At 41.2% G+C, this 23,902-nt stretch overlaps 1 protein-coding gene and 1 long non-coding RNA gene across 3 annotated transcripts in view; one reads left to right on the plus strand and one right to left on the minus strand.

Annotated features, from left to right (window-relative positions):
• BNC2 (basonuclin zinc finger protein 2) overlaps positions 1 to 23,902 on the minus strand; it is a 664,637-nt gene that overhangs the window by 589,271 nt on the left and 51,464 nt on the right. The gene's annotated exons all lie outside the window — the stretch shown is intronic.
• The window catches only part of LOC148477027 (uncharacterized), a 78,911-nt gene that overhangs the window by 25,833 nt on the left and 29,176 nt on the right, over positions 1 to 23,902 (plus strand). Inside the window, exon 5 of one of the 2 annotated variants that reach the window (XR_015872574.1) lies at positions 3,265 to 3,347. The exons of the other annotated variant lie outside the window; for it this stretch is intronic. This is a non-coding gene — a long non-coding RNA (uncharacterized LOC148477027). Of the gene's footprint in view, positions 1 to 3,264; positions 3,348 to 23,902 lie in introns of those variants that run through there. 2 annotated transcript variants of the gene reach the window in all.

Here is a 23,902-nt window from a genome sequence, read left to right on the forward strand (position 1 = left end):
ACTTTCACTGTGTACGGGATTGCAAACGTAGGATGTGACTATTTTTGCTGCCACTACTCATTACCTCTCCCAAACGCTTTCAATCATACTGCGAGTAAAAAGTCACTGCGATTGACTACGTGACTACGTAAAAAGTCACTGCGATTGACTATGTAATGTACAAGTGCAGTGTGACTTAGATACATGCACAGTTTACAGATAATCGCTCAACTCCGTAAATATCGGCATTGCGTACATCTCTGAATCAGGCAAGTGTCCCACCTCTCATTACTTGCTAAAACATATCTGCATATTTTACTTCCATCGTTTACCTTTAGCTACTGGACGCTGCCAGATCTATGAAAATTGTCACCCCATTTGTTAACTTTCAGGTACAGAACAATTTCTCATCTAAAAGCTTGGGCAGTTTGGACAACTAGCTTCTAACTCCCTTTTTTAATATATGAGAGCAATATTTATTTTGTTATAAAAGCAACTTCACTGTACTGACAGCCTATGGAGAAGTTTTAGCATCAAGTACAAGGTATCTGTTTCAAATGAACGCTAAGATAACACTTCAGCATCTGCTTTGTGGTCAATGGGGTGCTGTGCTACTTGTAATTTTGGTAAATACAAGCAGCCTGCAATGACCAAATAAAGCAGTGTTTATTGCACAACATGTCACTGGGTGCTGAGAATGAGACTCTGCCACACTGCAGCTTGTTCCTACAATTGTGTTAGGTTGCCTTGTTCAGGGACAACATAACAAAGAATATAAATAATGTGTGGGATTTACAGACAAGATAAGCATGTTTGCTGTCACAAGCTGTACTCATTAAATTAAACAACACTACATTATGACATGTCTTTTATTCAAAACTCTCAAGCAACTACAATTATTAACGCACAGAAACAACTGCAAAATTCAAGAACATAGGGCCTGATTCAGACCCAGTTGCTAGATGCGTTCTTTCGCTCCCAGCGTATGCAAATACGGCTAAGTGACGGCACGGCAGGCGATCGCACGACAAGGCATAAGCACGCCCACTATGTCTGGCCGTGCGATCACTTTGTGTATGCAGACACCCACCAGCCTATCTTAAGATGCCCATTTGCGCACGTCATCTCCAGGAAGTGTATGCAACCATTGGTACACCGGGTACCATCAGAAGTGAACACAGCGCTTGAGGTAGACTATACCCTACCTCAAACACTGCGATCACTTCAGTGTAAAAAACAGCCAGGTGACATGTACAATGACGCTTCCTTTTAATTATGCACGCCCTTGAAACGGTGTTGAGACGCTCAGGCACGCCTGCGTTCTCATCTACACTGCCCCAATATTTAGTGGCCAGCCCCTGTTACCACCCACAAACGGCCTCTCCTGTCACTCATTCAGCTGGGCTGTCTATGATGGATGAGCGAATGCTTCCCGATCTTTCGCAGTGGTTCGCGCACGTGCATTGCAATGCATACGCAAGCGCAGAATGCGAACATCGGCCAGCTTTGAGCTAATGCTTCTTAGCGTCCAGGTCTGAATCCGGTCCTAAGTTCTCACAAGTGTGAGTGGGGGTAATGTGTTACTACAGGTGTGAGGGGGGATTGTTATTTAGGTGAGGGAGGGAAATGTCGAATGTGTTACAACTGGAAAAGTCCCTTTTCCAGTTGTGGCAGGACATTGTGAAATTTAATTACCAACCAAGCTACACTTTCATTTTTTAATTTTTGTCAGATTCACCAATCTACATATTATTATTGCCCCAGAGCGCACCACTAATATTCAATTAACCAATTACTCTGAGAGGGCGGGATACCTCTACTAGTGGAGCAGCTGGGGACAATTTACAGATAAGACCAAGAGCGCTGTAAACCCCCACTTAAATATATTACTACAAGAATGTTTTAGCAACTTTGCAGGAAAGAATCAGAAGAAAGAAGTTGTGGAAATGGTTTCATCCCAATTCACCAGCCCACACAGCACAGCTCTCTCTGGGAAGCAGTTTTTGGCTGAGAAACAGATTACACTGATAGGGTATTGTCTGGGCAGATCAGGGCTGTGGCGTGAAATTGCATGAATGTTGGGAAGTGTGCAATTGTCTTTCATAATGTATTCAAGAAAGTTTTCTGATCCAGTTTCTCCCATTACATATTGGAATTTATGATGGATTTAGACAATATAAACAAACATTGATGTTTTGAGCGGCGCCTCTAGAACGATTTCCAGTTGCCCAGAAGCCCCCTCACTAGAATCACAACACTTCTGTGGTTTAGAAGGATGAACCAGCTTCTAGGATCCTCACAGCTTGTGTTTGCACACCATAGAGATGCACAGGAATATGTGAAATATTAGATTACCATAATATTTGCCGATGTGCACAGCCACACTTGACAACCGCACATTGCTAAAACTTAATTTGCTTCCAAATACTATTTTTTGTGGGGATCTGTCTATGTTTTAATGACCTTTTGGCCAGTAATATTGTTTGATGTCTTTTTTGCCAATAGTGTGTGATTTTTAGTTAAGTTTTGCCCATACTTGCCAACTCCCGGAAAGGTACCCTGCAGCCAGAATCTCTGCAGCAGTGCCGCCTGAAGCGTCCTTAGGACGCTTCTGACGTGCATACCGCTGCCATTACAGCCCCCAGGAGCATCCTGAGGATGCTCTGGGCATTGCTGTAAGTACCGGCGTTTGTGGCTGTGCCCACTCCGTGTGACATCACACGGTGGGGCGTGGCCTTCAGTGGATGCCGGGACAACTAGTTACGGCACTGGCACAATGATCCCTATGGCTACATGCATTTTCTGAAAAGTATTAGTGTGTTTTCATCAACAAGTAGATCTTGCTAACTGCTTTGGGGCTTGTTTATATGTGGATGTAAGTCAGGTTTATGGCACACCTCTGAGATGTAGCAGTACACACCCACTTTACTGCCGCACTCATAGGTGGTGCTTTCCCAATCTCACTGAAATGCTTTTTCAAAAGTAGGTAAGTATTATTTTGCCGCTAGTGTTTCTGTCATTAAGGGGAAAAATGCAGTTACTTCTGCTATATTGCAGTTTCATGGCTGCTGAGATGTGCGATGTGAGGGTAGATTAGTATTAATTTTGTAGAGTTGTATTAATTTACAAAGTATTATGTTAATATAGTATAATGGTCAAAATTTATTTACTTATATGGCGTTAATGTAGGTTCTTTATTATACAGCCTACTTCATTTATATACGTTGTACTTTTCTAATTAATTTATTATTATTACTGCAATTGTTTTTTTTTTGTTGTTTTTAGATTGTTTTTGAAAACCTCCCTACATTACATTATGGTATCCAGGGATCTGGCAGCACTGATCAGGAGAAATCAGCGTTTCTGCCACTGTACTAAAGGTGTGCTATTTAAGTCTAGCTCAACATAATCATTTGAACTTCTATAGTTATTATTAGATATCTAGATTGAAGATTATTTGTTGTAACCAACTTGTTTCTAATCTGTCAGAATAGTGTTTAGCTGGGTACACACAATACGATGTGCGTACCCAGCGATGCAACGATATATCGCTCGCGCCATACACACTACACGATGCGGTGTACGACAGCGCGATATATCATTGCATGCTGTATAGCGTCATTTATTGCATCGTCCCATCTGCTGTGCAGCGCAACAGATGGGATGATGTGATGAACGACCGCTGTGCACACTCAACCAGTCGTACACACTATACAATCCACACAGTATAACGTTCCTGATGATACTGAATCAGAACCTCTATATACCCCTGCCTGTACCTTCTAAAATCCTGCCTATAAACCTCTAAGGATGACGCCAATTTGCGTACGCAGTCATACAGTAAATAATAGACTCCAGATTTGGAACGTGTGGTTCCAAAGCACAAAGTATTATTCAAGTAAAAAGTACAGTCAGTTACGCACTATTGATCCAGACACAATTAGACGCAAAGGAGTTATACAGACCCCAAGTACAGTATACATACGCAGCGCTTTCTGGTCCAGATGTTGGGCATCAGCAAGAAACCCCATCGTCATTCAGCATTCAGCAAGAAGACTAAAGACCCAGTGTTTGAGCACACATATTTATACCCCCCCAGAATAGACAGGACAATAGAGAAGTTTGTTGCTGATGCTATTGGTTCCCATGGGGGAAGCATCTGTTACAGAGCGTTTAACAGGCTGGTTCAAATAGACTCAACCCAGCCTCCAACAACTGGGGGTCTCTGCCCTCCTGCCCCATGCAATCATCCTAACAGTTGTTCATATAATATACATTTTGTTGCTTGAAGTCTCTGCGGTCCATAAGTTGAGAATGCATGATGCGATCTCCACTCCGATAATACCGGAATTCTGTTGAAAGAGTACGCATCAATACGAAACCAAACACAGCTTTCTTAGCATGTATAAAACCTTAGTTATCAAATATCTTTAATTCACAGCATTTATACTAACTGAACCAACTTAAATCGTATATCTTAAAGCTTATTAAACCTTTTATGTGGATATGTAATGTGTGAGTAAGCGGGGTTTGATATAAAGATGCTAGTTAACTGGGGACAGATGCGTGCGCATTTAGCTAATAAACAGTGTTTTCATATAGGATCTTATGCATTCGCTAATATGCGACTAGTTACCAGCGCAATTGTGCGTATTAATGTGTGTATGAGAAATGGTGCACTTAAATCTCACTTACTAAGTGAACACCTAGCACTGTGGATTGCTGAGCATTATAGTTCCACATGCCCCCTATCTCAGCAGCCCTCACCTTTCCCAGGCTCAAAAGAAAAAGCTCTTTATTCTCCCAGACTCTTGTGTGGATGCAAATTAACCCAGCTACAAGAGTCAAACCTAAGCTAACACTCTAGGCTTTGAAGTTATTTCATTGCAGGAAGCTTGCTAATGTAAGGTGTTTATTCTAGCCGGGCCACCTGGAGTGAGAGCAGACGTTATCCAGGAAGCTTATCTACACAAGCTAGTTGTCACTTGGCCATTTGCTCTGTTCAGCTAATGCAATCCAATTTTGACATACTGTAAAACCATTTCTGAAATATATCCTTTATAATAAGTAAAATCATGAAATGGGCTTTTGGTGAATCGCCGTAACTCTTGGCGATGGTCACAGATGCATTCGCATGATGCTAATAGTATTATCGCCACATGTGCTGAAGTGTGAGTTTATCTAAAATGGCGCTTAGGCGGCCATTCGCAAAATGGCGTCTTGCGGCCAGTCGCAAGATGGTGTCACTGCGATTCAATTTTAAACTGATCTTGTCTCAGCCAATGATCCAGTTTCGACATTCCGAAGCCCTGTTGGAACGAAATATCGCACAATATATCTTATAGCGTGTACCAGGCTATTCTCTTTTTTTTGTTTTGTTTTTTGTCTATTACTATTTGAATATTTTTAAATGGACTTGTCAATACTGTACATTAAACACATTTTGACCAGCTACCAAACATGCCTCCCAACAATCCTGATTCTCTGTTCCAGAAAGTTGCAGGACCTATCTGAAAGTGTGTGCTGCACTGTCATAATGTTAACATAGTTGGAGTTATTTGGGATAGGAATTGGGACGATTGTTTCTAAATACACTTTTGTTCCAGGAGTGAAGAATGAACATCTAATGTACAGGCGGACATGCTCTTGAGAACATTTTTGTGGCATGAAACTGTTGGAAGTTCATATTGGCTGTGAATAATCACATGATATTAGTGTCATAAAATCTTCAGATTACAAGACAGCCAATACAATGAGCTAATTGAAGTAGTGCTTAAGGCACAGGTTCTCAAACTCGGTCCTCAGGACCCCAAACAGTGCATGTTATCCAGGTCTCCTCACAGAATCACAAGTAAAACGATTAGCTCCACCTGTGGATCTTTAAAATGTGTCAGCAAGTAATGAACACACCTGTGCATCTGCTGGGTGACCTGGAAAAAATTAACTGTGTGGGGTCCTGAGGACCGAGTTTGAGAACCACTGGCTTAAGGCATTTAAAACATAGTTAATATATAGAGAGATAAGGGGAATATTTTATAAACTAATATCCTAAAGAATGAGAAGTGTTTTAAGAATTGTATAGTACAGTTAGGTTTCTAATCTGGTGCTTGTGCTTTATTAACTGGTAACTCAAATAAAATGTTAATGGTCAGTCAATGGAGATTTTACTGAGCCGTCATTGCCCCTGACCGCAGGCACCAATAAGTTCCATCCTTATATACTTCAGCTAGCCTTAAAATTATTTTTAATGCCAGTGGGAAAGCTGCTCTAAAGTTACATTTTTCAAACTTTATGATAAGTACACTTTAATTAGCTGCTCTTTAAATCATCAAATTGCTAATTATCTTAGTTTCTCTCAATCCAAGATAAAAATCTGCACACAAAGCCAACCGAGGTGAGGAATACTGGTGCTTGCGTAATGAAATTAAGTGTTTTTCTCTCCTTTTTTAAAAAAAAAATATTGCTTAAATTATGTGTCCCAAAGTAAAGATTTAACATGTCCCTAAGTAATAATAAAGTCACACATTTTGTATTATTACATGCAGCTGCATTGCCATAACATATAACTGTTTTTCTAGAAATTGCAAATGTTTGTATTTAACCCTGTCAGACGTAAAACGTCCTCACTCAAAACTGAGACTAGCAAAATAGCCCAAATTATTAGATTACTCATGGTACAATACAGGCAAAACAACCCTGATGTGTACCAAAAACTTTTTACCAATTTCAGTGCTATATATTCTTGCTTATAAAGTATGCAAATAGGAAGAACATTGTGCACCTTGCAAATATAGTTGTTTATGGTATAAACAATGAAACCACTACATTCAGAAACACATAAAATGGCACAATCTAATATATAATCATCTACTATTTCAGTCTAGCAACTGTGCAGTAAGAAGCTGGCGGGAGGCCCTCCCCACACAGCTCCCCCTGGCTGTCTGACAAACATACCCTCTGTAACCACCCTCCTCCCCCTTCCCCCCCAGGGCTTTATGGATGCACAAGATTAATCCTTGGTTCCTGTCTTCAACTGTAACCATTGAGCACCCCTTGCAATGGCCGCAAAAAATGTCTACAAACACAGCAAAAAGGTCTGCTCTTTATCCCATGAACCCACTACTGTAAGATGTTTTACCAAATGTGTGACTGCATTAAAAATATAATGCACTCTACTTTTTTTTTCTTGCATCTTAAATAACCCCCGGTAACTCTCTTCCAGCGGGTTCATCCAATTCATCACACATTCCTGGTAATGTAGTACGCATCCTTGGGCACAGATCCCTTAATAATAGGGGTGTGCACCGGCCACTTTTCGTGTTTTGGTTTTGGATCTGGATCTTTCTTCGTGTTTTGGATCTGGATTGGTTTTGCCAAAACCACCCTTCCGTGTTTTGGGTTCTGGGTTTTGTGTTTTGGATCTGTATTTTTTTGAAAAAAAGCATAAAATAGCTAAAATCACAGAATTTGTTGGTTTTTCTGCTCCTATGCTATTATTAACCTTAATAACCTTAATTTCCACTAATTTCCAGTCTATTCTGAACACCTCATACCTCACAATAGTGTTTTTATGTCCAAAAGGTTGCACCAAGGTAGCTGGATAACTATGCTAAGCGACACGAGTGGGCGGCACAAACACGTGGCCCATCTAGGAGTGACACTGCAGTGGCAGACAGGATGGCAGTTTGAAAAACTAGGCCGCAAACAGTACATAATGCAAAGAAAAAAAAGAGGTGCAAGATGGAATTGTCCTTGGGCCCTCCCACCCACCCTTATGTTGTATAAACAGGACATGCACACTTTAACAAACCAATCATTTCAGCACCAGGGTCTGCCACACGACTGTGGCTGAAATGATTGGTTCATTTGGGCCCCCACAAAACAAGCTGGCAATTAATCTGTCCCTGCACAAACTGGCTCTACGGAGGCAAGATGTTGTCCTCATCCTCCTCATTCACCGATTCCTCACCCTCTTCAGTGTTGTGTACATCCTCATCCTCACAGAGTATTAATTCGTCCCCGCTGGAATCCACAACCACAGGTCCCTCTGTACGTTCTGGAGGCTGGTCTCCCTGGAAGAGTTGATAATTCATTTTATGAACATCATCTTCTCCACATTTTGTGGAAGCAACTTCCTACGCCTTTCGCTGACAAGGTTCCCGGCTGCACTAAACACTCTTTCGGAGTACACATTGGAGGGGGGGCAACTCAGGTAAAATAGAGCCAGTTTGTACAGGGGCCTCCAAATTGCCTCTTTTTCCTGCCAGAACAGGTACGGACTTTCTGACATGCCTACTTGGATGCTGTCACCGATGTAATCCTTTAATAGACAGACGCACGCTTCTCGCTGCTGCTTTGAGGATGCAGGTGTGGCTACTGCGCATACATTTCACACACAAACACAGGAAAAAAGATTATTTTATTTTGATTGGAGCACACTTTGGCGGTTACACCACCCTTTAACAGACAGACGCACGCTTGTTGCTGCTGCTTTGAGGATGCAGGTGCGGCTACAGCCCACACATTTCACAAAGACAGAAAAAAAATAAGAATTTTTTATTTTTTGTGGAGCGCACTTTGAGGGTTACACCACCCTTTAACAGACAGATGCACGCTTGTCGCTGCTGCTTTAAGGATGCAGGTGCGACTACTGCACATACATTTCACACACAAACACAGAAAAAAAGATTATTTTATTTTGATTGGAGCGCACTTTGGGGGTTACACCACCCTTTAACAGACAGACGCACGCTTGTTGCTGCTGCTTTGAGGATGCAGGTGCGGCTACAGCCCACACATTTCACAAAGACAGAAAAAAATATATATATATTTTTTATGGAGCGCACTTTGGGGGTTGCACCACCCTTTAACAGACAGACGCATGCTTGGCGCTGCTGCTTTGAGGATGCAGGTGCGGCTACTGCACATACATTTCACACACAAACAGAAAAAATTATTATTTTATTTTGGTTGGAGCGCACTTTGGCGGTTACACCACCCTTTAACAGACAGACGCACGCTTGTCGCTGCTGCTTTGAGGATGCAGGCGCGGCTACAGCCCACACAATTCACAAAGACAGAAAAATTGAATTTTTTATTTTTTTGGAGTGCACTTTGGGGGTTACAGCACCCTTTAATGGACAAGCCAGCCGGCCCTTTACTTATGACACAGGCGCACGCTTGGCGCTGCTCCTTTGTTGATGCATGTGCAGCCACAGTGCACACAATTCACAATCACAGAAAATAATTCCTCCACCATTCTGTCAATGGTGACAGTATGGACAGTAGACAGTATGCAGTGACAGTAGACATGTCAGAAATTGTTGGCACGTCCTTCAGTCCGGGCCAGTTGTCCAAACCAGCCCTTGACTTATGACACAGGCGCACGCTTGGCGCTGCTGCTGTGTTGATGCACGTGCGGCTACTGTGCATACATTTCGCACACAAACACAGAAAAAAAAGAATTGTTTATTTTTTGTGGAGTGCACTTTGGGGGTTACACCACCCTTTAACAGACTTATGGGACACAGGCGCATGCTTGGCGCTGCTCCTTTGTTGATGCACGTGCGGCCACAGTGCACACAATTCACAAACACAGAAAATATTTTTTTATTTTGTTTGGAGTGCACTTTAGGGGTTACAGCACCCTTTAACGGTCAAGCCATCCGGCCCTTTACTTATGACACAGGCGCACGCTTGGTGTTACTTTGTTGATGCACGTGCGGCTACGCGCACACAATTCACAAACACAGAAAAAAATATATATTATTTGCAGTGCACTTTGGGGGTTACAGCACCCTTTAACGGATGAGCCAGCCGGCCCTTTACTTATGACACAGGCGCACGCTAAATACAGCCAGCCCCTATGGACTTTGGAGGAGTGGACACAGCCCCTATGGATAACAGCAGCACAGCACAACACAGCCAGCCCCTATGGACTTTGGAGGAGTGGACACAGCCCCTATGGACAACAGCAGCACAGCACAGCACAATACTACACTACACTGCACTACAATACACTACACAGCCCAGCCAGCCCTAACTCCCACCCTGGAATAATAAAAGGGAACGGGGGAATGGGAAACTTCTGCACTAGTTGATATATAGTTAAATCTTGAACCAAATAGGGAAAAAAACTACCCATAATGTCAAGTCTTACCACAGGAATTCTCTATTGGTTCCAAAAATAAAAACTACAAAGCAGGAACCAGTGAGATATGTGGGGACATTTAACAACAAATGGCGAGATATAAATTCAATTTTACAAAAACATTGGCCAATCTTGTTTACAGATCATGATCTAGCCACTTTATTGCCCAAGAAGATCCAAATGAGCTGGAGACGTTCGAAGAATTTGAAGGATCTTTTAGTTCAGAGTCATTTAACACCTATTAAGAAGCCTATTTATCCTATCAACGGTTCATTCAGCTGTAAAAGTTGCAAAGCATGTCAATACATGATTCCGACCAAATTCTACTTTGATGATTCAGGAAAGAAATGGAACATCAAAAATTACATTAATTGTAATTCGGCAGGAATTGTTTATCAGCTAAGATGTCCTTGTGACAAGAAATATGTTGGGAAAACGATCAGACCTTTGAAGGTACGAATATTGGAGCATGTCAATAGTATAAAAAATTCCAGCATTGACTAAGCCAAATTTAAAACCCTTACTCCAGTGGCTAAACACTTTTTACAATTTCATAAGGGAAATCCTAAAGGTTTACAAGTTTTTGGCATGAAACAGATCCAACTAGGTATAAGAGGTGGTGACCTTGATAAGGCGGATGTTCCCGCAGTCAAGCTCCGAAAATATTATATTTTCAGAGCTTGATGAATACTGTCCCCATACTAGTGTATGGGGACAGCGGGCCATTCCGCAAAAGGAAGGTAAAAGGATCTGTGATATCTCCTGCTTTACCTTATTGATAAATGGCCCGAATACTTAACAAGGTATATATTACAATTTTTGTTTTGTTTTAGAAAATACGAGTCAGAATTTACTAGGACTTGTTTGTATATTTTATTATATCTTAATAAAAGTTATACTTTTACACAGGGCTTAAAGTGGTCCTGGAGAGGTGGTGGAACTTATCTCTCCCGCCACCTACTCCCTACCCCACCGCCATGCTAGTCTGACAGGCCAAAACAAGCATGAAAACAGTTCTTTACACACACACAAAACACACACACACTGTTGTGTATAGGAAACGGTAAAGTGAATGGCTGAGGGACACCTATGCCCCCAGAAGCTTTAGGAGCTATGACAGTGTGAAATACAATGTTAGATCACATAGGCGTCTATTTACTAAGCAGTGTTAGGAGACAGAGTGGAAAGTGATAAGAAAGTGATAAGGTGCCAGCCAATCAGCTCCCAACTCTCATCTCACAGGATGTGTTTGAAAAATGACAGTTGGGAGCTGATTGGCTGGTACCTTATCACTTTCTTATCACTTTTCACTCTGTCTCCTAACATTGCTTAGTAAATAGACCCCTTCAAAATAAAAATAAAAACATTCTGTATCATCAGTGTTATTTTTCTGCCGTGCCTCTGAGTTTTTTTATGGGGTCCCCACAAACTAGTCTATGTCACTTGGATGACCAATGTTTTTTTGCAACCCCTATGTATATCCTTTGCTTGATTCTTTCCTTACCTATATGCTGGTTTCTCTGAAGAAATTGAGCCTCCCTAGGCAGACAGTGAGTGGAGATCTCTGTCTGTGGGACTTCTGTGCAAGGACTTGGTGGAGGTGGAACTAGTTCCACCTACCATTAAGGTGACGGGACTCAGTTCCACCCCGTTCCTGCCCACTTTAACCCCTGCTTTTACACATACATTAATACATAAAGAGTACCCCTAGAATAGAGTCTTATTTTCTGTCTTTGCCGGCTGGGGGAATACAACATTTTTGCAAATTTGGTAATAATACACTAGATTGAAAATGTATATTCTTTTGTCATAATTAGCAAGGTTTCTAATATATTTTACTGCTTTCACATTGTGTGGAAAAGAAGAAAAATGGCGTGCAGGCATATTGTGGGCAGATGAGTATAAATCACAGTGTATGGAAAGCATGTAGACAAGTTGGATGCACTGTAATCAGCTCAATATGGAGAAGATCAACATAGATCCATACTACATGAGATTTTGAGACACTACCAACCATTATTTTTAGAATTTTTTTTCAGCTAAAGTTGCAGTGAAATAGGAAACATATGGGGATATAGTCTGGAAGCCGATGGTCTAAATGCCGACTCTCTAATCCCGGCGTGGTACTAATGGCAGGTGTCGAAAACTCGACGCTTGTCATTATCCATACGCCGGAAGACCGACCCCCGGCATACCGAACGAAGGTAAGCTGGGCGCTGACAGCCGCGGGAAGGGGAGGGTTAAGTTTAGGGCTGCCGGGGGAGACTTAGAGTTAGGCATTCCCCGGGAGGGTTAGGCACCCCCGGGGGGAGTTCAGGGTTAGGCACCCCCCCCGGGGGACTTAGGTTTAGGCAGCGGGGCAGGGGGGGTTAGGTTTAGGCACTTGGGGGAGAGGTTAGGGTTAGGCACCCCTAAGGGAGGGTTAGGGTTAGGGGGTAGAATTAGGTTAGCAATACTTACCTTAGGGACGATCGGGATCTTCACCCTTGTCGGGCTGCCGCTGTCGGGATTTGAACCGCCGGCCATGCCTACTACACCCAAACATATGTAATTGTATATACCATGATATAGGAAGTATATGCAACTTTATATCCAAGTTGGTCAAAACAATGAAGCCACAATGAAATGCAACAAGACAACAGAAGTACACCATTATAAGACAAGGCTAAAAACATAAATGGGGATGAATAAAATGTACTGCAGTGCAAATTAAAAAAAAAATCACCCATTGCCTACAATAACAAAGTTAATAACAACAAGATTTTAGATAGTCCTTTTTCCTAGAGATTGCAAAGAAAAGGCAGAATGCGGAGTACAGCTACACGGTACCATCAATACATGTCCTAGGCTAGTAACCAGTCGCTGTCTTCTGTCTCCCATTCAGCTTCGTGCTGCATAGAAGTAGGACATGCTCCTGAAAGTCTCCACAAAGAGATGGTCCTCATATACAGGAGAGACCATGCATACTCCACTGTGTAATCACCACTGTTTGTGTATGTACAAGTGAGTGCTTACCGTTTGTCCACACACCACATGTGTCACCATATATGTTCCTGGCTGGATCTGTTACATCTATTAAATACCTGCATTGAGTACCTGTTGTGCATACCATCATTAACCCTCTGTCATCCTGCAACCTGTTGTCAGACCCTGGGATGATTGGTCCTTAGTTTTGACTTCAGTAGCCGGGGGGCTAGGGTGAATCAGAGGTAGGAGATGGGGTGGATGGATGTAGGTCTTCCTCATAGGCTGTTCCCAGATGTTTACGAGACCTAGTCCAGGGCGCGGAGTCTAATCCACTCAGTGGTGTACACCAGTGACCCCTCCAAGCGGGATATGGGTTTTTGCGGCACCGAGTGAACAGGTATCTGGGAATAGCAAGAAGACAAGAACAATACTGAAAAAAATAGAGAGCCAGATGCAGGTGGTGAAGGTACTGGCAATACAGTCTCTGACTAGTGATGGTACAGCTAGGAGATGACAGAAGGTGACTGGGTATCCAGACGCTAAGTAGCGTTGAGACTGGCACGACTTCGGATGTAGAATAGCGGTGTTAGGTGACAGCAAATCACAGATGCTGGATAGAGGTGTTATTACTGGTAAGTATCCAGACGCTGAATAGAGATGCTATAACTGGTAAGTATCCAGACGCTGAATAGAGGTGTTGTACTCAGGGTTGCAACTAGTAGAGAACACTTAAAGTAAGTGTGGAGCCTTAGGATGCAGTCTCAGCGAGTAACCACGAGAGAAACAAAGTTGCACAGGCAACTTCCTGTTCCACGCGTTAGATTTAAATACCCTTAGGTAGCTTATCATTGGTCGAATGAGGCAGGTGACAGACTGTAGACTACCATTGGAAGATACCAGTCAGATGACACGAACCAACATGGCAACGTCCATGTCCACGCTAATGGAACCAAGACACGCACATGAGAATTCTAGCGGACCCTGGGGAGAATACTCAGCCACTACGGGACCCTAGGCCTGACATCCCCATGCCTCGGAGCATGAGACACAAGCACAGGGGAAAGTAGCGACCGATCCCAGGCCGCATCCTGACACCTGTTTTGCCTGGTTAATACAGACCTGGTAGGTTAAGTTGTTTATTGTGTGGACTGACCTTTATCACACATCACTGACACCTATAGGATCTGCAACATCATCAACCTTTCAAACCTTTATGGAAATAGCATAGGATCACTTAGGTAAATGACCATACCACCATGAAATTCCATGGTAAACAGTAAGTGGATGATACAGAGTGGAGCATACGCCTGTTTGCGGAGCATATCTTGCACAGATAGTGTATGGGGACCATAACATATTAGAGTCGTACACATTTCAGTTGTATCTTTACTTGAGATTGATGGTGTGTAATTGGGCTGTAATGGGGAATTCTCACATAGGCAAGATTTAAAGAGGGCATGCTGATGGACTTGCCGGCTGTACAGAATTGGACAGAAGCTTAGCTAAGCCTGTTTTCAGATGGATTTGATCTGATAGGCTGGTGCAAGTGTACCCTGATATTGATAATGACTTGTTGATGAGTATAAAACTAACATTTTAGTGGATTATCTCAGTGACATGTAATACTGTATATACATTTTTTTACTGTGCACTCAAAGAAGATGTTGAAAGAGGAATGCACTCTTCATGCAGACTCCAGTCTTCCTGCTCTCCAGGTGGGCTTCATGCCCTTCAAGCCCTGTCCCTGTTTTTACTGAGAGAGTGACACAGTAGGAGCTCAGAGAGACCTGGCACTACTATCCTGCACCAACAGGCATTCTAGCATTCTGTACTGCTACTCGCAATTTATATTCAGTATAGTACAGTCACCAGCTGGTGCGCTGTATCACACCCTGCTTAGCTCTATCATAACCAGTGTATCACTGTGAGTGTAGCTGTACATCGCATATCTTTCAATAAACCATCCTACTGATTAAGCAACTGGACTGTCTGTAGTAATACAGTTGGGCATTCCACTGCACCTATACACACACATTTCCAACAGAAGGAGCATCTGCAGCTTAGGTGCGTTCAACTCTGCATTGATCTCTATTTGTTGCATGGTAAACTATGTTCTTTCTATTGTAAGGGATATTAGATGTTTGAGCTACTATTTGTACTGCACAGTAAGGTGCTTATGTACTGTTATTGTAGGGTTACTAACTTGCTATACATCCTGGCTTTCCTGATCATACCAGAATTGTGACCTGTGTCTCGGCATCCTGAAGACAGTCTTTGCAAAGCCCAAATGTCATCGTTTTGTGTGGAGGGCGTCTGCTGGCACTTGGGGAGGGGGGGGGCTGCTGCAGTCACTGTCACTGAGGACAGACTGGAGGTCCAGCAGTTTCCGTGGCTCGGGTCTCTAGAGTGAGGAGATATATTCATAGGAGAGGAGCAGCAGAGCAGCAAGAGAGAGAGAGACTGTCCCACATGGATGCCACTCAAAACATCATCCAGTGTCACCTTTTAGGAAACTGTGCAAAGGGCTGCCTATGCGTATAACACTATTTGTTAGCTTTCAGGAAAGAGTTTACATATCCTCTTTTATATGTGACAGTGATATATAAAGGCAGCTATTGAATAAATGTGTGAAATGTGCCTCTGTGGAACAAAGTTCACTCATGCTCAAGTTGACTAACTACATAAATATTATAGTACAACAGCAGTAAGGCTGAAGCTATATATGACTATAAAAAGAGAACATGGGGTCAGCCACCTCCTCTAGATGTACAGAGGGTTATGTGTGAGACAATCAATATGTCAAACATGGTGAAATTAATTGAGCAGGTGAGGTCCAGCTAGTGTATAAAATCTCTATTTGTAATTTAATGCTGAGGTTTCCTTAGAGATTAGTTACAACCCAGAAGCTTTGCATGTTGAAGTCAGAGAGCTGATAAGAGAGGAAGGCCAGTGTACACTGGGGATTCCCAGAATTGTTTTTGCTAATATAATTGAAGATTCCCATCAATTTGAGACATTATGAAACAGAAAATAGTGGCATTTCTGTCATAAGAAATGTGTTCACTATGTAAACAGTAAAATACAGCAAAACAAATAAGTTCTTCTCAACACTTTGTAGCACCATAGATGTGAGTTCTAGGAAAAGCCCATTGAGGGCTTATTGACATATAGCTCTGGCATACCCCCAACATTGTCCTGGAGCAAATCATTATAGCATGTAAGTGCCACAAAGCGTGGACATGGTCATACCTTAACTGACACATTTGGGAGGTATGCACAGTGCACAGAAAATAGAGAAGGTAACAGGATTGTTGATTGCAGTGCATCACTGCCATTTATTTACTAGCCGACTGTAATATAATAATATTGTGCCAGAACTTTAGCCTGCATCATTTCCAACATGGTGGAGACTAAAGCACCAGTATGGTAAAGTAGGGGTATGCTGGCATCAAACTGAATCACATATACAGTGCAAGAAATTGCTGAAATCTAAATAGCACCAAGAAAATGTAGAATTAAAATCCATCTACTCTACATGGGATACGTTTATTATCCCGGCACAGGGGATGCCGGAGCTTAGAATACTGGCGCTGTAATCCTGACACCTGTCAGAATCCTGGCACCCGCATCCCGAAGGTAAGTAGCGGGGTTGGAGGCAGGGTTGGGGTTAGGCACTAGGGGAAGGGTTAGGCACTAGGGGGGGGTTAGATTTAGGGTGCGGTGAGGGGGAGGTTAGGTTTAGGCACTAGACTTCTATTGGGTAACTTCAATAAAGATGGAGTTGACCACCGCATCCAAGCTCCGAAATGTATAGCATTCCAGAGCTTGGTGCATATGCTCTAAGCGGCCAAACCTCCGAAAACTTCATTTTCAAGGTTTGACCGCAAAATATGCATTGATGCATCCCGTCCAGTGTATGCTAAAAGCAGCAATTAAACAATCTATTTGAGGCACCGCCTTTGTTCTTATTGTCATTTCACAGAATATCTCCCTTCACATAGTGTACTGTAAATTGAATGAGTTTACTTTCTTATCAGACATGGAACGGAGTGTATATGGAGGGCATAGAAGGAACACTAATGGCTGCCAGCTGTGTATAAGCAAACCAATAAATGTAAAGAAATATCCTTTCACAAAGATAGAACATAGAAACAGATAGTATTTTTTCACATTTATTTTCCTGTAAACAACATAATAAATAGCAATTTTGAATATCCTTTTGATATAAAAATGTCCCTTTAAAATAAAAAAGGCCTATACGTTGTAGGCGATCACAGTGCTATGGGGTAGTTACAGGCATCAGCCACACCGCTGGAGTGGCTGATACCTGTAACTGACCATAGCACTGTAACTTTTACTCTTATCATTTAGCCTGTTTGAATCAGGAAGTAATGGTGCATACACACGGTACGATCAGTCAGCGATAACAATATCGCTGACTGATCTCCCTGCACCTTCCCGGTGCTGGGTGATCGATATTGATCATCCAGCACACCACCAACCCATCAACGACGGGCCAGCGACCCACGATCAATGATTGCGGGTCCCTATGTAACCTGGACGATATCGACCAGGTTGGCCTGCATGCACGGGCAATGGACGATTTAGTTATCGTCCTTACGTGCCTGCGCATCGTTGGTCGTTTGAGGGTTGGTAGGCACAAAAAAATTAACGATCTGAACGATATGAACAATATCGTTATCGTTCATATCGTGCATTTTTTTATCTTACCGTGTGTACGCACCATATGAGTAAAGACCTGAATGTTATTGTACCCTTATAACTAGAGATGAGCAATTCGGTTTTTACTCAGGGCCTGATTCAGAGCCGCTCGTAATCGGCCGCTCGTTCGCTCCGAGCGATGTTCGCACATCTGCGCATGCATATGGGTCGTAATGCACATGCGCCAACCAGTCAGTGCGGTTGGAAATCGCGTGTTCGCAAAATTGCGAGTGCCTGCTAATTTGAGTGACAGGATGAGGCATTTGTGGGTGGTAACAGGGGAAGGTGCTTGAAAACGGGGAGTGGAGATCCGAACACAGGCGTGCCAAATGGTCAAAACGGGCGTTTTAAGGGTGTGCATAATTAACAAAGCAGCGTCATCGACCACGACGTCACTTGGTTGTTGCTTAGCCTGAACTATTCGCATGATTGCGGTAGGAAAATCCAACCACAAGCACTGCGAGCAGTTCAGACGCCTTTCGATGTACTCGATTAATCTAATAAATAGCGGAGATGACGTATGATGCGAGCGGCCAGGGGGCGTCTTTACAAAATAGCGAGCGCATGTTTCGTTTGCTCGCTCAGACATAGAGGCGTCAACAGACCGCAAACAGCGAGCGCTCAATTTAAATAGCCAGCCCCTTTTTCTGAATGAGCGAGCGCAAATAGCGTCCGGCTCTGAATCAGGCCCTCAGTTCTTTCCACCAAATCAGCGCAAGTTCATATTAGTTCAGATATATCTTATTTGCTATCCAAAACATGTGAGAGCCGAATAGCCAATATGATGCCGTTTTTAACCGAGTAAAACCAAACTGCTCATCTCTACTTATAACTATTGGGGTTCTCAGCAGAAATGAATAGTGTTGAATACAAGATAAGCAAATCATTTTCTTCTTTATTTTGACACATGTAACTCAGTCCAAGCATAACATTTTTTTCAGTTTTCAAGTGTAGTGCGAATACGTCAGTGAATGTGCATGTCTGTTATTAAAAATGAGGGTGCACTGGGCCCTGTAATAAAACACTATAATTGTTGAAAACATCCAAAAGAAAGTGGACCTACAACTAGAATTTAAATTCTACTACCATATTTGAGGGGTCAAGTTTAAATAAATCCAAATTTTTGTATTTATTTGTGTAATGAAAATGAATCATTATAATTAATTATGATTAATAACCTATTAATAAGTCACTATTATTAATTCCAATTAATATTTCTTAATTTCTCAATAATTATTTAAACAAATAAACTGAAAAATATAAAATATGTTGACAAGATGCATCTACAATCTCCAAACAAGTGTACATACAGACAATAAAAAGACCATTTCTACTGACACTATATTAAGCATTGTACATTATAGATGTTATAGTAAAGACAACAATTTGCAATCTTATTTTATTTTAAAGAAATATAAGGTAAGAGATAAAACAGATCATGTAAAGATGTTTCTGGGAATTGTATCCCTCCAAACATTTTACTTCTGCACACATAAAATTCAATAGTTGACTACTTGACAATTCTGCCTCCAGAATCAACACTGTAAAATATATTTGTTTTAAGCTGACTTCAGCAAGACTAAAAAATCTGAGGGGAAGTTTACGGAAAACTGTTCCTCTTTTAACTGTGACATATTTCTTGTTTGCTTTTGTATGCTCAATATTTAATGCCACCTACCTTTCACTGCCAATACAGAATACCGAGAACGGACTATATTCTGATGTTACTGACATTAAACCTACATTTTACAAAACTGCTGATGTGGTTGCCATTTTAATCAATAAATACGCTGTTTCTGGAGACTTAAAACAGACAAGTATCATGTCAAACAATAAGAGCAAGTAAACCTTAAGGTATGTTGGCTGCAAATAAAGAATACGTATTGTTTTCTTTTAGTACTTTAGCTTGGACTATATTTGATATGCCTTCAGAAATATGTAACATTAAGGATCAAAATTATATTTAACTTAGGTATATTGTTGAGAGGCGCACAATGGGAAAGTAAGTAAAAAACAGTCCAGTTATAAAAATATCTTTATAATGAGAACCAATACTGTATATAAAAAAATGGAGATTAGCTGAGTTTATTGAGGTATTAAAAAGACAAACATACACTCAACGGTGAAGAATAGATGTAGTGTTGTACGTCAATATAAGTAATTAATTTATGTATACAAGGAAATAGCCTTATACCCTATAAAAAGATCAAGTAGACTTTTAACATGTCTTCTCCAATATTATCCAGTGTTCACTAAGGGTAATCCAGTCATCTTAAGGTGCCCATCCACTAGATGATTTAATTGAGCGATTTAACGATAACTATATCGTTATCATTCACAAATTGTTTGCAAATCATTTGCATAAATGTCTAAAACGACCAGCGATGTGCGCTCCCGCACATCGAGCAAATATGATGGACAACCTGACGATAACGTCAGGTTCAGCATGTTAGGAGTTGATTGATGTTCCTACACTGAATGACTGCTCGTTGAGTGTAGGCACATCACAGACTGACAAACGACTGCACGATTACAATGTCATAATCATGCAGTCGTTTTCATGTCTAGTAGTGGATGGGCACCTTTTAACCTCTGGAAATGAATACTGTATGTGAAATAGTGTAGTCATGTTAAAAAAAAAATTGGTAATAAGATTTGTTGCACATATGTAAGATTGTTTTATATTTAGAATTTTTACTTATTTAAAAATAAAAAAAAACTACTATGACAGAGTACCTCCTGATGCAGAGAATCAGTAAGCCTCCTACGTATACAAATGTGTGTATCCAACCGATTACTTTTATCACAGTCATGGGATGCACTAGGCCATAGAATGGCCATGGGCCCTGGTACTGAGAGGGGGCATGGCCAATCAAGGGAGTTGTGGCCAAAGCCCCTCTTTAAATATAAAAAAAAAATACAATGTGCAGCATAAGCGGGGGGAGGGGTGCCAACGGCAGCACAGGGGTATGTTTATCCTACTCAGCAGCTACTAACCCACAGGATTATGGGGAGGAGGGGACATGAGGGCAAGGGGCATGTGTATTCAGGAGGAAGTCTCTCCCCATAGGTGCCGGCTGCTGTAAGTGGGGCTAGGTGAACTGCAGGAGACAGGGTGTCTCCTGCATATCACATAGCCCCGCCCACAGCAGCCAACATATGGGGAGACTTGCTCCTGAGTGCACACTTTCCCCCCCCCCCTCAAGTCCCTCCTCCTTGCTGCTGTACAGGGGGTGCCGGCAGCCACACAGGGGGACAATGTCCACCTTAGCAGCTGACACAGGCCCCTGCCATGCCCCTCCAATAAGCCTGGGCACCGGTAAATAGAACCAGCTTCTCCCTCCTCTCGGCGCTCCTGGGTATCTGTTCTTAAAGTGACATTTAATAGGCTGAAAATTGCACTGAAATTGTCATGTTTCCTAGTTACTCACTCTATTATGTCTCAGGTCTCTATGTTCCTAAAAGAGAATTTTGCTATAATATGACTGAATTTTATGAATAAGATATTACTCTATAACATTTGGCTAATCAATGTGTCTGGTCTCTAAACTCAATTGTATTACTTATTCTTTTTATTACTTGTCTTTTTGGGAGGTCATCGCTGCCCATATTCTTCTGTTTTTGGGGGTTATTTTGAGTCTAAACTAGTAGTTCCCAAACTGTGCACCTGGGGTGCCTCAGGACACTTGCAGGGGTGCCTCAAGTTGGTGGTTCAGCTCCAAATCAAATTATTTATGTTCAATGTAATGTAAATATGTGAACAAACACAAGTGCAAACCTGTCCACCACCACATAACTGAACCTAAGGATGACCGGTAAGCACAATTTACTTCACTTTACTATTTTACTGGATTTTTTTTCTGAATTTCTCAATAACATACTTAAACTTAGGGGTGCCGTGAAAATAATGCTGATACTCTAGGATGCCGTGATTTAATAAAGTTTGGGAATCACTGGTCTAAACTCTCTAATGCTGGCCATACACTGCTGCAATGATATTGTTCATGTCAGTCGATGAAACGTCTGTTTTGAATGATTATCATGCAGTGTATGGACATGAACAATAACAGCATGAAAATGACTGAATAATGGTTAGGATTGTTTGATTTAGTCATCAAACTTTTCTGATAAAAGTTATTCAGCTGATTCCACGCTGTGGAGTGCAGTTTGCGCCCATTTATAATATAATGTATGGAGGTACAGCAATTATGGGACCATCGCTCCATCTTTCGTCCATTTTGTTTGATCGTCTGCAGAATCGTGCAGTCTATAGCCATCTTTAGAAGCTACTGAATTAGGATAAGACATCTTGGGGTCACAAAAGACTATCAGTTCTCCTGCAAGAACACTTATCTGCCAGCCAAATGGGATGTTTTGTGATGCATGTGATAACATAATTTATTTCTTGATGTCCCTCCTTTCCCATGGAACACTGAGTAGCCAGACACCCATAGACACAACTTAGTGTCATTATGCAACTATGCCGGTCAATTTAATGAAAGGAATAGTGTGAAAAACCGTTCCTAAATCTTCATATCAAGACTCTCCTCCGAAGGGAGTTTTGCACATAGGGAAGTATGTCTTAAGTTCTATTAGAGCAGGATGAAAAATGTTACTGAACCTATCATGGTTGCCTGAGTGCTGGCTGATTAATCTGGGGAATCCAGTACAATGAAGCAGCAGAATAAAGTTTGAAAGGTTTATTGAGTCTGGATACTTAATTTACGCATCCTGTATTTTCTTATGGGAAATGACAGGATACAATTTAGAATTGTCTGTAAATCTATAGTTCACAAAAATACGCCACAGATGGCAACATTCGAATACAATTTCCAATTGTTACATGCAAAGTTCTCCATAGTACAGAAAAACTGATATCACTGTCAAAATATTTTAATAAATATTTTCAATCATTTTCATCTTGTCCAGCGTAAGGAAACTGGCAGAGTTTTAGTCTGATCCAAGGTTTTTCTTGTTGATTTCGGCTTCACATATTTTCCATATGTTTTGCTTGACCACATTCTTCATAGTGTAACTTTCAACATGATTGTTTTTAAATGTCCTCCCACCCCACTCAACTAATAGAACAATGAGCGACTTTCACCATTTTAAATCAAATGAAAGTTGCCACTAGTCTATTAACTTTACTGTGACAGGAACCCTAAAATATACAGCTATCCAGCCAAACAGCTTCTATCTGAGTAAATATTTATGGGTTTGCATCTTGCATGTTGTTTTACAGTACAGAATTTGTGTCAATATTTCTCAATGAAGATGAAAGAATTTGTGTATCTAATTTAAATCGCTTGATATGTGAAACATATTGACAACACTGGCAACAGCATATAAACAGATTATGAGAATTGCATTTAGCATACAAGACTAAAGTGAAACATAACAAATTTGATTTGTCAAAATCTACCGCAAATTGATTTGAAAATTAAATGTTTTTTTTTTTCCATTGGGAAGTTCTTGTCCATCTCCACCCCACAGAGCTACCTGTCTTTATCAGTAGCCACACTACTTTGAATTAGGGCTAGGGAGGGCCTTGCTTTATTTATTTATTAACAGTTTCTTATATAGCGCAGCATATTCCGTTGTGCTTTACAATTGGAAACATTTATAGAACAGAACTGGGTAATAAACAGACAGATATATAGGTAGGAAGGTCCTGCTCGCAAGCTTACAATCTATATTTAGACTTGCACTACATCTTACACTTCACAGATCTGTCTCTATTAAATAAATTTGCTAAATTTATTTGAAGGGAAAAAGCGGCATTTATAACGGTATGTTGGTTGCAGTTAGTGTAAAATATATTAAAATATCACCCCTATTATGATATTTTTTAGTACAAGTATAGGTGTTTATAAGACATATGTTTTCTGTCACAAAAGGAATAAAGAGAAATATTCTAATAATCCATCTACTGTGGGTTCTTTTTTATAGAAGATTATATTTTCATGCTATAAGAATATAGTATATTCTAATCTCATGTACTGTCCTACTGCAGTATTTACTTCTTTAAAAAATTAAAAAAAGTTGTTTGAAAGTCTGGATCACCTGAAAGGCAATCTATTTAGT

This window comes from Taudactylus pleione, unplaced genomic scaffold (assembly GCF_031769625.1).
Source record: "Taudactylus pleione unplaced genomic scaffold, aTauple2 ptg000757l, whole genome shotgun sequence".
Classification (NCBI taxonomy): domain Eukaryota; kingdom Metazoa; phylum Chordata; class Amphibia; order Anura; family Myobatrachidae; genus Taudactylus; species Taudactylus pleione.